The sequence below is a fragment of the Telopea speciosissima genome, chromosome 10 (assembly GCF_018873765.1).
Source record: "Telopea speciosissima isolate NSW1024214 ecotype Mountain lineage chromosome 10, Tspe_v1, whole genome shotgun sequence".
In the NCBI taxonomy this organism is placed as follows: Eukaryota; Viridiplantae; Streptophyta; class Magnoliopsida; order Proteales; family Proteaceae; genus Telopea; species Telopea speciosissima.
In genome coordinates this window covers 29,275,877-29,293,163 of record NC_057925.1, presented here as the reverse complement: position 1 = coordinate 29,293,163, position 17,287 = coordinate 29,275,877, and positions in this window count along the sequence as shown.

Genomic DNA, 17,287 nt, shown 5'->3' with positions numbered 1-17,287 from the left:
CCAACATCTTTCCTTTTCTAACATTTTCGACTTGTATAGGAACCCATCTTTTGGCACGCATATGCGTGCACTTAATTTTAGTTGTGTCTACAGCTTTTTATCTAGGGAAGCGGTTATGTCCCATCCCCTACTATTTGATTTGACCACTATTTTATGTAGAAAGCACGACCTTAATGAAATTGCAACGGAAATATTTTCAATAAACGTAATAGGGTTGTATATCTTTACACAATCTCAATTTCTTACCTCTTACACAATCTCAATTTCTTACCTCAAATTTCTTCTTTTTCCTTAACTCAGCTTCTTCAAACCTCTGAGCACCTGCATTAATAGCAAATTACAGTCTCTTTTTATCCTCTGAAATCAAAGCTCTATGTTCTAGTTATATGCCTTTAGCAGTTCTACACCTCATTCTTAGATTCATCATTAGGTCCTACAGATTTTCCCTTACTAGTTCTCTTCTATTGTTGAAAATTCACAGCAACATAGAAGCTTAGCACTTGAACTTGAGACAAATGAATACCTTAACGCCATACTTCTCTATTCTAAGTACAAGATTCAAGTGGCAAGGCTGTACTAACCTAAAAGGACTCCAACTCCACTAACTCAATCACCTAATAGGAGCTCATGCATAGATAACCAATTTTTTTTCCCTTAATGCCCTTGCCTACAACCTCAAATCACATGGTAAACCAAATCACTTAAATTGGACCAAACCATCAATTAAACCACTCTAAAATAAACCCAACCATTCATCTTAGTACAATCCCAAAATAATATATCCATTCAAATAGGACCACATAGTAAAATAAAATAATTAATAAACATTGAAGATAAGCTAAGCAATCATTAACATAATAATATAATATCACCAAATTAAAATAAAGGCTAAATAGTCTAAAACCGAGAATAATCATCTATGAAGGTGACATAATAGCTGTACCCAGAGAGAGACTTGACAGGGATTGGACTCCAAACATCGGAATGGATCAAATCAAGAGGAAATATTCTTTCTTTATTAACTACCAATTAAAACATTAGATCAAACATAATATATCAATACATTCCATATAGCGACCATATACTTACATAATGCCTAATAACCTCCAAACCAGCCTCCTCCACTTCAAGATTAACTTGCTGGCACCAAGATTATTATATTTATTAAACAATAAGAACATGATGCGGGGTATTACACTTCCATTTCTTTATATTGCAATATTTTTCATTACATTGCCTTTTATTTCAGTTCTTTCAATCGTTCCATTTCAGTCCATTTCATTCATGCTTATTCATAAAAACTATCCATTTAACAAGCTTATTCATTCATAATAATTTCCTTACATTCATGCAACATTCCCAGTGAAGTCATAAACCATATTCATTTTTCTAAAAAAAAAAAATCATGTTCATTTATATAAAACCATTCATAACATGTTAAAACATTAATGTAGCATATAATTGAAAGTGTATGCACATAAAAAATTTTCAAGAAACCATGATATGGAAATACATGCATTTTTACACAGAAGTGTTCATACGAAGTCCACTCATCTCTAGGGTTAATACATTTAGAAAATCTAATTAGAAAGTCCCTAGTTCATTGGTAGTACTTGCATACCGAGAACAAATCTCAGAAAAGCCACCAAAATGTTGTACATGGTTTTAAACCGATTCTAACCATGGTCTAAAACCACTTTAGGTCTCCTCTTCCCAATCTCGATTGATCATGTTGCAGTCTGAAATCGTCTGACGGTTCTTCCGAATATGACCTGCACAGAAAACAAACAAACAAGGGAGAGCCGGCTTCAACCAGCGAGAGACTCTACAATGCCTAGGTCAGACTTTGTTGCAACAGATACATTTCTTGAGAATGAATGAGTTGAATATGTTTACCTGGGGTGTACCTGGTTCTTTATAGTTTGGAGCCGAGGGTGAGGCGGTTATGGAGAGTCCCATTTTAGTAGGTATTCTGGTTATGGTAAGAAATCAGTTATGGATTCCTTTTGACAGAAGGCTTCCTATCATGGTCTCGGAACGCCTAGACCTAGTGGGGCCCATGATACTGGATCTGGCTGGGGTCTGTACAAGTTTAACTTAACGTTCACATAAAACATATACTATACACGGTTCATAAACATTCATGTAGTCCAAAGCTGTTCTACCCTCATAGGTAATCCTTCATTAGATCCATAACATAATATCCATCAAAGTCTAGCGGAAACATTCATAGGTTAGGGTAAAAAAATCCAATACCATTAAACCATTAAAACATTTGAATCCCCATATACCTATCCATTGGGTAGTAACATTGTTGGCCTCTAACCTAAATAATTACAGTCATCCTTAAAACATATTTAAACATTGCTTAAGACATATATCTAAATATTCATAATAATGACCTTATCTAAACTAAAACACAAATAAGGTCTTCCTCTTCAATCCGATTGATCCTACTCGGTCATTATACCTTTACCCTTATCCTTTGCTCCTTGATTTGTGGAAACTTTTGACAATAATGGGATGAGTTTTACAGCCCAATGAGCAAGATAAACAACTCTGCAATAATACATATATATGATATTCGTAAACATGAAATCTTAAGTATGAGAATTATGGTTGTTACAATAGATCATAACTTTCATTCATTCATAATACATTCATGTGACATTCAATATTAAAATGGTATGAATCTTATTTGCATTACTTACATCATGAAAAATTGTAGTTTCGTTGTTGATCATTTATTCATACAAAAAATTCTCTTATAGCGGTCCTAGCCCCAACTTCCCCATTTAATCATCTAAGACATTAGTTAAGACACTTCAGATGGTAGTTCGGTATCTAATCATGTCGAAACGGATCAATGTCACATGATTAACCACTAAACTTGCCAGAATGTATCATTGTCGCCCATTAAGTGGCTGGATACCCCCAGTAGGGTCAGGATGTATGTCGCTTTAGACCCAACTTTGTTCTTTCGTTCATCGGTAAAACATTGTCATCATATAATTTCCTTTATACATTAACCATTGACCATTCATTCTTGTTGACATTACCATTCATGCCAGAATAGTATCTTCATCACATGTTAACCCCAACAAATTACCATCGCACACTAGAAGATTGGTTTCGGTCCTCATTCATAATGAGTTCAAATAAGCTTTATTCATCATTCAATATTAAGTTTAACTAACATTACTTATCATTTCATTCCTACATAGCTTGTACATACTTTTAGGTATCGTGTATGCATGATAAGTATATACTAAGTATCATCTTTTCATTGCATAAATCCACATGTAGCATGCATCATTCATAACTTAGAATTCATTGATCACATGTAATCTATGCATTCCAACATATCATTCAATCAGGTGGGATTAACTTTCTAATTCATATCTAATCATAATACATTAGTTGAGAATTCCAACTCACCTTTTGATCGCTTCCAATCACCTTACAATTGTCCTTCAAGCTTTCTATCTTAAGCTCACTTTGAGCAGTTGTACGGGGTATTAAAACATCGAATCATGGGGTGCTCTTTAGTGCCCAAAGACTGACCATATAGGGCAACAAAACCATGCAAAAATCCCATTAAAAATCCCATATTTACCCCTACCGGTCAACCAGTTGCATCGACCAATTGCTTCTAGAGAGCATCTGATCAATGCCTGGTTGATCGCCAGACAGACCAGTGGGTACTAGTAGACCCGTTCCTGGAAAAAGCTGCTTGGGAAACTCATTCCAAACTTGGTAGTTTCATCCCCGAACCTCTATGCATGAATTACAATGCATAAACCCTTCAAAACATGCATCCTAAACATCCTAGAATGCTCAATAAACTCATGCATGAACAATTAAAGAAACCAAATTGATTATACTTCTTCTTCAATGAAAACCCCCAAAACTTAGGGTTCTTCACTTGGATCCTCACTTAAAATGTGAAATCACTTTAATGCAAGCTAGGTTCTAGCAAAACATATCACATAGAATGTGAATCAATCATCTATTATACTAAACATTGCTTAGTTATAAAACCAAATCACTTCGATGACCTTTACCTTGAAAATCTCCTAAAAATCTTGCAAAAATGGGATAAAGTTCTCCTAGATTGCAATACCTATCAAATACAACCAATAACTCCCTTTAATGAGTTATTTGAACAATAATCTATGAAACCAAAACATGATTTAGCTTCCTATGGTGAAACAAAACGATAATCAAGGTTCTATTACCCCAAAATCCTTGAATGAGTTCACATCTTCATTCCATTGATCCAATCATCCATTAATCACTTCAACCATAAGCCTTCATTCCACCAATTCCATCTTGATTCCATCATCTTCAAACCATTTCCCTCTTGTCTCACTCTCTTACCCTAATTTGGTAAAGTGGTGAAGAAACATTGTTGTGATAATTAACTTTTACATAAAGAATACTAATACTCAGTGGTAAACTTGTAAATACTTGGGCTTCTCTAGAGAATACCCATAAAACCAAACCAATAATACTTACCCTAAATCCCTTAACCAATATTGAATCACTATGGGGTATCTACTTAGGGTCTTCCTATTATGCCCTTTGTTCCTTAGCCAAATAATGAACTAGACCAAGATCACTTAAAATACACTAATACATTGGACCATCATGAACCAACAATTAAACCATAATCATAAGTGTACCTAATAATGTCTCACATACACCTAGGTCACATAAATACATATGTCCCTCATTAACCATAGTTTATAAAATAGAACCATAGTGTATAAAATAATATCATAGTCTATAAAATAGAATCATGGGTTATAATTTAACATAAATGTCCATATAGAACCATCAATCATATATATATATACACTTTTTTTTTAACCTGAATATTATTTGGGACCGGGGCTGGCCCCTCAAATTTTATTAAAAATGAACTCAGTTTAAGAAACAAATACAAGGGGAGACTTACCCGCCTTACCCCAATCTGGAAAAACAAAATCCAACTCTCACACTCATCAGTGTAACTTGCAACCCTACAAGGCCCCAATAACAAAATAAAGCTATCTGCGCACAACAGGAAAACCTACCGCATAAGTCCAATAATCTTGATAAATGATGTACAATCATAAATACATGGAAATCTTACTATAATATAGCAACATCATACATAAGGATCGGTCCCCTTCCATCCAGTCCAATCATTCTGCCAATTCAATAATAAAAAATTATTAAATCCATAGTTCTAGGTTTGAGGTATTATATCCTCCTCTCCTTATAAAAATTTCATCATCGAAATTGACTTACCTTGATCATCAAACAATTGGGGATACTTTGATTGCATGTTAGACTTAAGCTCCCATGATGCTTCTTCGCTTGTATGATTCCGCTATAGGACTTCCACCAATGGAACAGCTCGGTTCCACAACATTTTATCCTTTCGGTCTAGGATCCCCACAAGTTCTTCCACATATGATAAGTCTTCCTTCAGTTGTAGTGGTTAATAATTCAAAACATGTGAGAAAAATCAACAACATACTTCTTTAACATGGATACGTGAAAAATACCATGGACATTGGACTGTAGTGGTGTTGGTTATTGGGTGCCTTGCAGTTGTAATCATCGTGGCCCCACTAACTCTTCTCTCTCATAGAGAATCCAGCTTCCCGATCGATTTTATCGCTCAAATTACATCGGTCTACTATCACCGATTAATTGGTAATTGTAGGGTGTAAACAATGCCCCTTGCAATCTCTATGGACGATGCTTATAAAGTCCTCACAAGGTTACAAAACAGTGTTGGCTTTTTGTTGTCCTGTGTACTTGGCCTGTAAGTTATCTTTTCCCTCTCTTTTGGCTCATTCATTTTTTAGAACTCTTGAGTAGATGTTTGAAGTGACATTTGATAGGTGTGTAATGTACTTATTTAGTAGCACCTGTCTATTTCTCTCCTTGTACGATGATGCTCCTGATTCTCTAGGGATACGTTTAATTAAGTCCATATGCAATCCTTTAAAACAAAATTTTTCTTTCATCGAGAAAAATCCTCTCTCTGCGCATTACTGATCCTTCCCATCTCTTTCTTCTTTTCTTCCTGAAGAATGTCTGGCAGCTCTTTGTATCCATTCCCGGTGTCTTCTATGTGAACCAAGATGAACTCTACTCCCGCTTCATTCAATATCCCATCTACCACATCTTTCTTGGCAGGCCCTTCATTTCTTGCTGAGGACCAACTCCATTCTTATCTTGATTAGATGAAGAAAGAAAGAGTACCTAACCCAAATGACCCAGTGCGCTATGAGAGTTTGATTCCTCTTCAATCCCACTTTGTAGTAGGCCCTTGTTTTTCATCTCCTTCTCAAGCACGACGTATCACGTCTCAGTTGATAAGTGAGACAAAGTTTTTCCACCAAGGAATTCCTTCTTTCCCAAACGGGGCTCCCAGAGTTTTTTCTCATTTTTGGCCTTTGCATTCAAAAGCTTGGAATAGCTATGTCGATAGGATGGCTGAACATAAGATGGTTCTTGGAGGAAGCTTGGTTAGTTGAGGCCATTAATTTTTTTTTTCAAATTTTCTATCACTGCTAACAAACCTCTTTTATCAACTGCTTTGTGCTTTTGGTCCCAATCACTGAACACTTTTCATTTTCGTTTTGGTGCGCTGAGCCCGACCTTACTAGACATTGGTACTCTCCTAGGTCGCTCAGGTAAAGAGGAGATCCATGGCTAGTCCTTGGCATCTACTGAAGAACATGAAATCGATTTCTCCAAAAAGGCAGGCAATCTTTCTCATCTTAATCAACATCGACGTACTAGCGGTTTAGTTATAAAGAAAGAGTACGTTGCCTTCCTGTTCCAACTTGGTTTCCTAAATTGTGTGGTTGGCTGGCTAGTAGAAGAGCCTCTAAAGAACTTGTTCTGACCTCTATTGTCTTGGTACTTGTAGACACCTCATTTTGTCTTCCCCCTGGAGGTTTCCCATAACGATGATGAGCACCCTCTAAGGCCTAGAGCTGGTGTATTTGTGGATGTAGCATCAATGTGCATTGCCCGAATTCGCTATCAATCGTCGATTTCCCTTATTGGAGCCCAAACCAGAGCCTCTAAGCCTCCAAGAACCCCTAGAAAGGCTAGCCCTGACCCAGACCCCTTGGAACTAGCCTGGCTGCAGAAGCTAGATTTTGGCACCCCCCAACAATGACGACAACTGGACGCGAAAGACTGGTAATGCCCTTTAAATACTCTTTCCCTTCGGAGTGACTCAAACACCCCCTATTCCATCTCGTTTCCACCCGTGGTCCCCTCGCACCCTGGAACGACCTTACACAACGCCCTCGTCTGGAGCCCTAACCAATGGCATTGTGTGTGGCCGTGGCACTGCGTGACAGCATCGCACGTGACCGTGGCACTGCGTGGTAGCATCACGCGCAGCTACGGCACTGCACAGTGCTTGGCTGCGGCACCGTAAGGCAGCACCACCCTAAACAAAAATTTTTTGATTCGGCGGCGTCGCAGCCAGATTTTTTGGCTATAAATGCCCCCTACTCCTCATTTCAATAAGTCTCAAGTTGAGGAGAAGGGGGACCCCCAGAGCTCCAGTTTTTAGTTTTTTTTTTTTCCTTTTTTCCTAGTTTCGGGGCCCTGCCCCTGTCCGAATCGAGCTTTCGAGCCTAGTCCAAAATCTGGAGTCCAGGTCCTCTGGACCATAGTTTGAAATCTTGCAATATCTCAGTACCTCGGGTTGGTCGAGATATCTGAAATATCCAAAATATACCAAAATTTTGCCAAAATATGGTATTTTTTCTGCCATATTTCAGCACTCCATCTCGGTGGGTTTTTGGCCATATTAAGGCCTGATACTTCATGTATACCCTTATTTAAGCTAAATAAGCATATTTAAATCTTCATATTGCAAAAAAAAAAAATGAACTTAAAGTGGTGTTTTGCACCCTTGATTGATAGTATACGGTCGGACCCTGATGTATAAAATAGTTAAATACATACTGTTTAAGTACTAAAAGACATAATAAGAAATTTAAACAAAGTAATGAAACAAAAATAAAGTCAAATGTAGCCTTTAGCTTAAACTTTAAAGTTTAAACTCATAAAGTCATAAGTGCATAAGTCATAACTCATAAACTTTATAATAGTCAATAGTTCAATACTCAATACACAAAGTATTTCTACAAAATTTACCAAAATGTACCGAAATTCACCAAAATATACTGCTCAATACATAGTATTTATACAAAATATACCAAAATATATCAAAATATACCAAAATTTCTATGAAATTTGAACTTTTTTTCATTTTGGAAGCCCATCTCTTCTCGGTAATGTTGAAATTACCAAAATTTATCAAAATTTTGGCGATATATCGTGAAATTTTGAACCATGCTTTGGACCCACCTTTCCTAACCCGTTTCCGCTCTAAACCCCGAAGCCTCGCATGGCCTAGTTACCCTGCACAACGTCCTAATTCCTAGTTTCTGAAGCGCTTTTCGACGTCATCATTCTGTCCGAGGTCCTAGTACCTGACACCCATGCGCCATTACTCTTCCCGATATTTGAAGAAGCCTAGTTTCTGAAGCTTTTCGACGCCGTTATTCTGTCTGAGGTCCCAATACCCGACACCTGTACGCTGTTACGTTGCCCGACATCTTGGTAAGTACTCTCCAAATATTTTCTGACGTTGTTATTCTGCCTGATATCCAAGTCATTACTTTTCGAAGCCGTTACTCTATTCGACGAAGGACAAAGCCAGTCTTTTGTCTCCACTTGAGCTGGGGGACGCGATTCGTCCCGTATAACAGCATTGGTTTAAATGCATACAAGTATTTAATCCTTTCATCGCATTGCAATTTCGTAACAATGTAGACTTTTAAATTCTGATTGTATAGTGTATATTAGTTAATTTAATTAAGCAGTTTATGCATCATTTTAGCCACACATGTGGAAATAAGACAATATGAAGGAAGAATATTTGAAAACCAGCATCTAATAGAAAGATTGGTTTACCCGATCGAGGTGGGTACCTAACACCTTCCCACTCTCGTAACCTGACCGCTTACCCCGAATCCTTGATCAGACCAAACGAAGTCCCGTAGCCCTTCATAGGGCTACACCAACGGGTCCTAGGCCCTAATCCTAGGTGGCGACTCCATTTCATTTAATTGTATGACCCCCATCCCCTGATAAATTGACATATACCCCTTCAAGAGAAGACTCATTCTTTCTCTCTCTCCAACCGAGGAGCATAACCAAACCCTCCGAGCAAGGAGAAAACACGCGGTTCCAGGAACGGATCCTCATAGTGGGGACTCCACTGGGGATTGATGGTCAAGCTTTCAATACTAGATCCTACCATTGAACGCAAGAATATTCTTCCTTCTGCATTATTGATTGATAACATGTTCGACTAACCCTTTTTGTGTACTAACTGCATCATGCATCGTGTTCAAAGTGAAGTCAAATGACAAGGGTACTCCCTGTTGTGCCTCTACCCCCGGGGAGGTGGGGTACATCATACTAAGTATTCTGAGATTGGATGATACCCGCTTCCGCCACCACTATCATGCACACACAACATCGCATGAAAACACACAGCCCCATGGTTGGTCGTTGGACCCCATATGCAGATATGGGTAATTCGTGGTGAAGCCACAACCCTTAATATTTACTGTACGAGTTTAGAATCACCGACAAGGGAATTCACTAGTGTGACGTGGGGTACTTCACTACTCAAAAAGGGCACTAGTTTGATTACTCTAAGATCATGTGACCTACTCTCCAGGTATATTAAAAGCACCACATACTAACGATTTGCGACCACGAGCGATAGGTATAGTGATTCTATCAAGGGTGACCTTGTTCTATCCTATCAGCCTACCCTTTGCATGCATCATGTAGGAAATTAGACCATATATGATTAGGATACGCCACAAACTAACGTAGCAAACCTTCGGGGCCAAAAATGAGGTTCTTGGCAGTATGTCCTCCTTAATGTAGTTTACTCATCATAGGAAAGAGCTCCATTTGTCCCTCGATAGTCTCTCGATAGTCCCTCGATGAAAGCGGCACAAACGTCTGGGATGGTGTATCAAAAAAAAATGTAGCCTCGATAGTCCCTCGAAAAATGGTACACCACCCAGGACATTATGTCGATAATGGAGCTCTGGTCATCCCAAGGTACTCTACATTAACTAAGGATAGATTGTCAAGAGACCCTCGAGAAAGCCTCTTTGTGATGATCCTAATTCGATCTCTGGGAGCCATCGAACAAGGGAGGATTTATGGCAAGAAGTGGAGTGAAGAGGTCAGAAACGGATCATCACACTACCCAACCACTATTTGTATATATATGTTTGTATATTTGCTATGTAAACCAGAATATAGATATGTATATATACATATATAAAGAAATTTAAAAAAATAAAAAAAGATAAAAAAATGATAATTTATTTGTCGCACAAAATCCTAAAACAATCTTTCGCCCTTGTAAGGCACAAGTCCACGACAAAAGAACCCTTTATTGCCAGCTTGGGACCATTAGGCCGGCCGATTAACTTGGCCCACCTCCACCAGTCTCCATCCCCTTCGTCCAATAGAAATCCTAGCCCATCTTCTAGTACCGTGAGGCAGAGCCTAGTAAGGTCACCTCCTCTTACGAGTAACATGGATCCACTAGAGGCCGGTTCTTCGAAAGAAGTTTTGAGTCAAGAAATGGTCAGTATGCGAAGAGAGATGATTGAGATGAGGCAGCTACTTACATAAATGGTTCAGGAGATGCAAAGTCAGTCTCGAGGAGACAATGCACAAATCCCCGGAGAACCTAGGGTAACACCAATACCCAGAGTACAACCCAAGGTTGTGACATAGGAGGAAGAAGTTGTGGTCCTCAATACCCCACAGAATCCCCCTGAGATGGAAAGATAGAAACAGATGAGGGAGAAAGTTGAAAAACTGGAGATTGCTATGCAAGGGAAAGCAGTAGCAAAACCAGATGATGATTTGGTCTTCTTCCTGATGGGGGGGATACCTGAAGACTTCAAATGGAAGCTTGACAAATTCGACGGGACGGGGGACCCGAAAGGCCACCTGAAAATCTTCATTACTGTGGCCAAATCATGGGTGCTTACAGAGAATCAAATAGGTCAAGCCTTCCTTTACTCATTGGCTGGATCAGCTTTGAGGTGGCTCACCCAATTAGACCAACCTCAAACTCAAACCTGGTCGACAGTGGTGAAGGAATTCACCAAGCAATATTCTTACAACACTGAGGTAGATATTACTCGGCGTGAGTTAGAAACCTTGAGGCAAGGAGCCGATGTAGGATTTTCCAATTTCATTATGAGGTTCTGCAAGAAGGCATCTAGGATGTGGAAACGTCCGAATGAAGCAGAGCAAGTGGGGATGTTACTAGAGAACTTATATGGGGAGTACTATGATCACCTCTACTATCAACACATCAAAACCTTTGAAGCACTCATAGCTATGGGAAAGAGAATTGAAGACAAGCTCTTCAAGGGAAAGTAAGCCCAGGCTTTGACTAAGGAGGCCTCTGGATCCTACCTCAATAAGAACAACAAAGTAGGAAGAGGGAACGGTCCCGAAGTGAATGCGGTCACCACTGGCTAGAATACCGAGAAGAAAATTTCTCGGACAGCCACTATACCTTTGGTTATCCAAGCAGAACAGTCAGCCTCTCCTAGACAGTTTACTTTTGGCAAAATGACTCCTACTCTCCTCTTCTTCAAGCTCAAGAGGGAAGGGATGCTGGATGTTGTACCGTCGAGACATGTAGATTTGGCCAATCCACCTCCAGGATACAAGCCAGAGTTACATTGCTATTATCATAATTAGAAGGGTCACCAGATCGATAGATGGATATACCTCCAGCATGCCATACAAGATCTGATCGATGCAGGGAAGATAGTGTTGAAAGTGGAACAACAGCTAAACGTAACCACTAACCCTTTGCCAAACCATGGGGTGAATATGTTGCAAGAGGATGTTCCTTGTGACGACCCAACATTCATGATCTAACCTACAAGACAAGGGAGGAAGTTGATGGATTCTCGAATATATAGGGCTATCCTAGCAGCCCAAACCAAGGAAAATGAGAAGAAAAGAAAGGAGTTGGAGGCTCTAAGGCAAAGGCCGAATGAAGGATTCTCCGACTTTGTCAAAAGATTTTGTGAAGTAGACTAGATGCAACCTCGCCTAACGGAGGAAGAGTAAGTAGGCATAATCCTGGAAAACCTGCATGGAGTATATCATGAGTGTCTTTACCCCCAGAGGCGTGAGATACTGAAAGAATTCGCCATCCTAAAGGGGTCGCTTGATGAAAATGAACTTGACTCCCTGAGATCATCCATAGAATTTGTAAATGCCTTGGAAGAAGGGACAACGAGTTTAGACCCAACCACTCTAATTCAGCCCGTAGGTGGTCCCTTGAAGGAGTTAAAAAGAATTTGGAGGGATAAAGTGCGTCTCATGTGGCAGATGGACCTCCCAGCAGAAGCTAGAACCAATATCAATAATTTTCTAAGAGACATGTACAGAAGAGAAATGATTGAAGCTTAGCCAACACCTTTTCAGGGCCGAAGCCGATACACTTGGAAGAGGAGAGCAAAAAGGATGATGGTATGTGTTTATTGTGCAAGAACCAACTGCAATGGAGAATTCAGAGAAGGTGGACATCAGTGTGATTGAGGGAAGGGAATAGCCTCTGACCATTGGATGATGAAGCTGGAATACCTAGAGAATGGGTTAGATAGCCTTGGGCCTCATGCGCAATTGAGAAAGTTTGGGTTCACCGATTATGAGATCAGCCACATGGCGTATGTGGAGAACTCAGAAGATGAACAAGAATACGCTAACCCGATGGTTCACATTCAACCCATTGGGGGAGAGCCACCTAAAGAAAATACGAAAATCATTGAAGAGGTCACACCAAGCTTGATCCAAGCTGTTTTCGTGTTGGCCATTGGTGAGACTCTCCCTAGAGACACTTTCCTTATCCAGATGGGAGGAACTAGGAAGTACCGATGACAGTGAAGAAGAAGACTTCGAGTCACATTCTGAAGATGAGTTCTCTATTGAAACGACAATAAACAATATCAGAGCAGATAATGACGGAATGGACCCAATTGATCTCATCCAACCCATACCTCCCGAAAATGAGGGAAGTAGCAACAGCGAGGGAGAAAGGTCCCCCGAAAATCCGAGAAGAGCATGGTTCATCAAAGAAGAAGGCCGATAGATAGGGCATAAGTGTCTTCCATCAAGTGCATGACATCCTTGAGCTAATATCCACAACCCACGACATCATGTATGAAGCAACTTCTAGCTTCCTGAACATGCTGTGTGGCCATTTGACAGAGCAAGTTGAAAAGATAGAATTACCTACAGAAGAAGATGCACTTCTGAGAATGTTGGATGAGCTGAGGAACATGGCTTGGCCGAACCTAACATTAACCAAGGATTTCTTGAGGAATCCACCCCAAGATTCTATGTTATACTCAGATGGTTTCCCGTACGCCGGTCCACCATGAATGATGGAAGGGTGGGAAAATTGGATCAGTAACATAAACACCGGCGATCCATACTTTAATCCAACAAAAGGAATTCACCCTATTGATAGCGGTGGGGAAAAAGAAGAGGATCTAGGTCATCAAGATTCTGAAGAACAGTCAAATGAAGAAACATCCAGTGAAAGTCTGAATGATGTAATGGATGAAGGCACTGGTAGTTAAATACCCAACGAAGCGTTGAAACAAAGGAGGAACCAACTATCAACCAGTATGAGGAAATCTGTGGGGCAAGAGCTTGGTCCCTTCCATTTGAAGCAAGGGGGATCCTTAGAATGGTCGATAAGATTCACCAAATGCTCTTTAAGGTGGTACCTACAGACAAAAGCTATCAGGAAGAACTACAACGGCAATAGTCTGTAAATGAGAAATGGCCATTACCTCAAGTCCTGAAAGAATTGGAAGATGAGGTCTCTCTCATGTTCGCTCTAGCAAAAGATTTGTGCGGAAGTCCTCCAGCATCTCCAGACCATGGAAGTGAGGAGTATCACGAATGGGCACAAGCACATGATAGGTTCTACCTCTACAACATCGATGCGGATGAACAAATGAGGGATCCCACAAAGAACATTCATCCTGTAATCTTAAGCGATGAAGAAACATCAGAAGATGAGGAACATTTCGAGTCCTTGGCTGAAGCTTTGAGATTCCAAAAATTAACCAGTGAAATCTTCGAAATGATCCAGTAGATGATGCCAATCGGCCTGTGAAAGTCGGATGTTGACTAACTTATCGGACACCTCTGTGAAAAGCACGAGGCCCTTTATAAGATCCTGTAAAAGGCCTAAAGGACGATCACCGCCTTGAAAGAGGAAAGCAAAAACACTCATCCAAGAAGGAAGAGCCCAATGGTAGGAATCCTTGTGATAACTGAAAGTGACCTGGAGGATGATGAGCTATGCCCGGTAGAGCTTATTGTCAAGGGAAGAGAATCTGAAGTATCAAAGACCCAGAGTGGAAGAAATTTCAAAGATAAGGGTTTGATTATGGAGAAACTGTACGTACCTACCTTACCTCAGAGCAAGTACGAGGCAGAAAATCAAGTGTTGAGCCAATTGAAGAAGATACAAGCCAATATTTCTGTCTGGGGGTTATTGATGGCCTCCCCGCCACATCAGGAAGCAGTCCTGAAGGCACTCAACAAAGTTCAGGTACTAATAGAGATGGGCCCATAAGAGCTTTCAAACATCGTGGGGGCTACCTATGCCACACATTCTCTCTTATTCTCCGAAGATGATCTGCCACCTAGAGGGAAGAATCATAATAGGGCATTGCACATTACCGTAGAATGCAACAGGAACCAAGTCCCCCAAGTCTTGATAGATAACGAATCAGCTCTCAACGTCATACCTCTCAAAGTTGCAAGCTGCATCAGGCTAGACCTCACTTGTATGAAGCCCTCTGCTCAGACAATCCGAACATATGACAACATTAGAAGGAAAGTTCTGGAAGTTTTGGCCACTGATATCCGGGTCAAACTTGTCTAGTTCACGGTGGAATGTCAAGTGATTGATATTCAAGAATCAATTAACATGTTATTGGGCCGACCCTGGCTACATTCTGTAGGGGCAATGACCTCAAGCCTGCATCAGAAAATGAAGTTTATCCACGAAGGGAAGATGATCACTATCTTTTGTGACCCAGAAATAGTTCACAACTTGGCAAGCATTGAGGTAGGAGTAGAAACTCTAGAAGATACCCAGTTAGGTGGGTTTGAGATTGGGGCAATCAGTGTAATGACCTCAGAAGTAAGAGAGATAATCCCATTCGGATACCCATCCGCATGGAGTAAGTCAACTTAGAAGATGATGAACAACATGGAATATTTCCCAAGGCTCGGACTGGGAAAGAATCAGCAAGGGATTCTAGAATTTCCTGAATTTCTGACTTACAGCAACCATCATGGACTGGGATATGAAGAACCAAGAAAGAAATGCCAACTTGAAAATAGCCTGAAATGTGAGAAGGCAAGCACTGCCATGGGATCATCTGTTACACCCGCACACAAAAGATACCCTTAAATCTTGGGGCAAATTAGACCTTACCAAAGGGTAATGCCATGGTGGCAATGGTCAATATTTATGACCTTGAACCTAGTATTTTATTATAAGTGTCTCCTCGAAGTCTTGAAAGTATGGGTTAAAGCCCCAAACTTTCCTTGAAGTTTGGGCCCTGATAGTCGTAACGGAGTCACGAATGGACTCACCTGAACTGGTTTTGCTCAAGGATCCGCCCATGCTGTTACTTGCCCTTTTGATTTATTTTCTTGTGGGACCCACATCCCGTTGTTCCAGACACCATAATTAGACCCTCGGACCAGATAGACCCCCACCCTTACCATTAATTGGTTAAATAGGCCATGAAAGTGGGCCCACAAGACTTAACTTAAAATAAATAATTGGTTTTATACCCTAACTTAAGCCAAATAAACCTTAGTAGACAAATAGGTTTTATAGGACTTAGGGTATACCCAAACATGTCCTAATTAACTAACTAGACCTAATGGGTTATGACATGGACCAAACATGACCTAAGACCCCTTTAACCCTTAAAAGACAAACCTAAACTCTTATTCCCTTATCTCTCCCCCTCCCAAGCAAACAGTGGAGGAGAAGAGACAAGGAAAGGAGGAGAAGAAGGAAAGAAGAATAAGAAGTAGAAGTAGGAGAGGAATAGAAGGGGAAGGGAAGAGTATGGAAGCCATGCCAAGATGGCTGCCTGTCCTACATCTCCTCCTCTTGCTGTCCAAACAAGGATGGAAGAAGGGAAGAAGAAGAAGAGATGGAAAGGAAGGGAGGAAGGAAAAGGAGGTGGATCTTCAACACTGGCTAGGGCTGGAATTGGAGCTCCTCTCACCAAGGTATGACCTAAACCCTTGGTACTTCTCTTTCCATTATCATTTTGATAGATTCCTTGAGCTTAAGCTAACCTAGGGTTCCATTTGGGACTCAAGGTGGAGCTCGATCCTTAATGGAGCTCAAATGGCAAAGACCAAACCCTGTTAAGGACTTATAAGTACTGCATTGCAGCCATTGTTGTGGGATGTTACACCCGCACCCAAAATGTACCCTTATACTCTGGGGCAAATTAGACCTTGCCAAAGGGTAATGCCATGGTGGCAATGGTCAACATTTATGACCTTGAACCTAGTATTTTATTATAAGTGTCCCTTCGAAGTCTTGGAAGTACGGGTCAAAGCCCCGCAATTTTCCTTGAAGTTTTGGGCCTGACCGCCACAATGGAGTCACGAACGGACTCACCGGAACTGGTTCTGCTCGAGGATCCGCCTGTGCTGTTACCTGCCCTTTTGATTTATTTTTTTGTGGGACCCACATCCCTGTGTCCCAGACACCATAATTAGACCCTCGGACCAGATAGACCTCCACCCTTACCATTAATTGGTTAAATGGGCCATGAAAGTGGGCCCATAAGACTTAACTTAAAATAAATAATGGGTTTTATACCCTAACTTAAGCCAAATGAACTTTAGTGGACAAAGAGGTTTTCTGGGACTTAGGGTATACCCAAACATGTCCTAATTAACTAACTAGACCTAATGGGTTATGACATGGACCAAACATGACCTAAGGCCCAAACTAAAACCCATTTAAGACCTAAGGGACTAACTAGTGTTTGGGGATACCTAAACAAACATGACCTAAGACCCCTTTAACCTTTAAAAGACAAACCTAAACTCCTATTCCCTA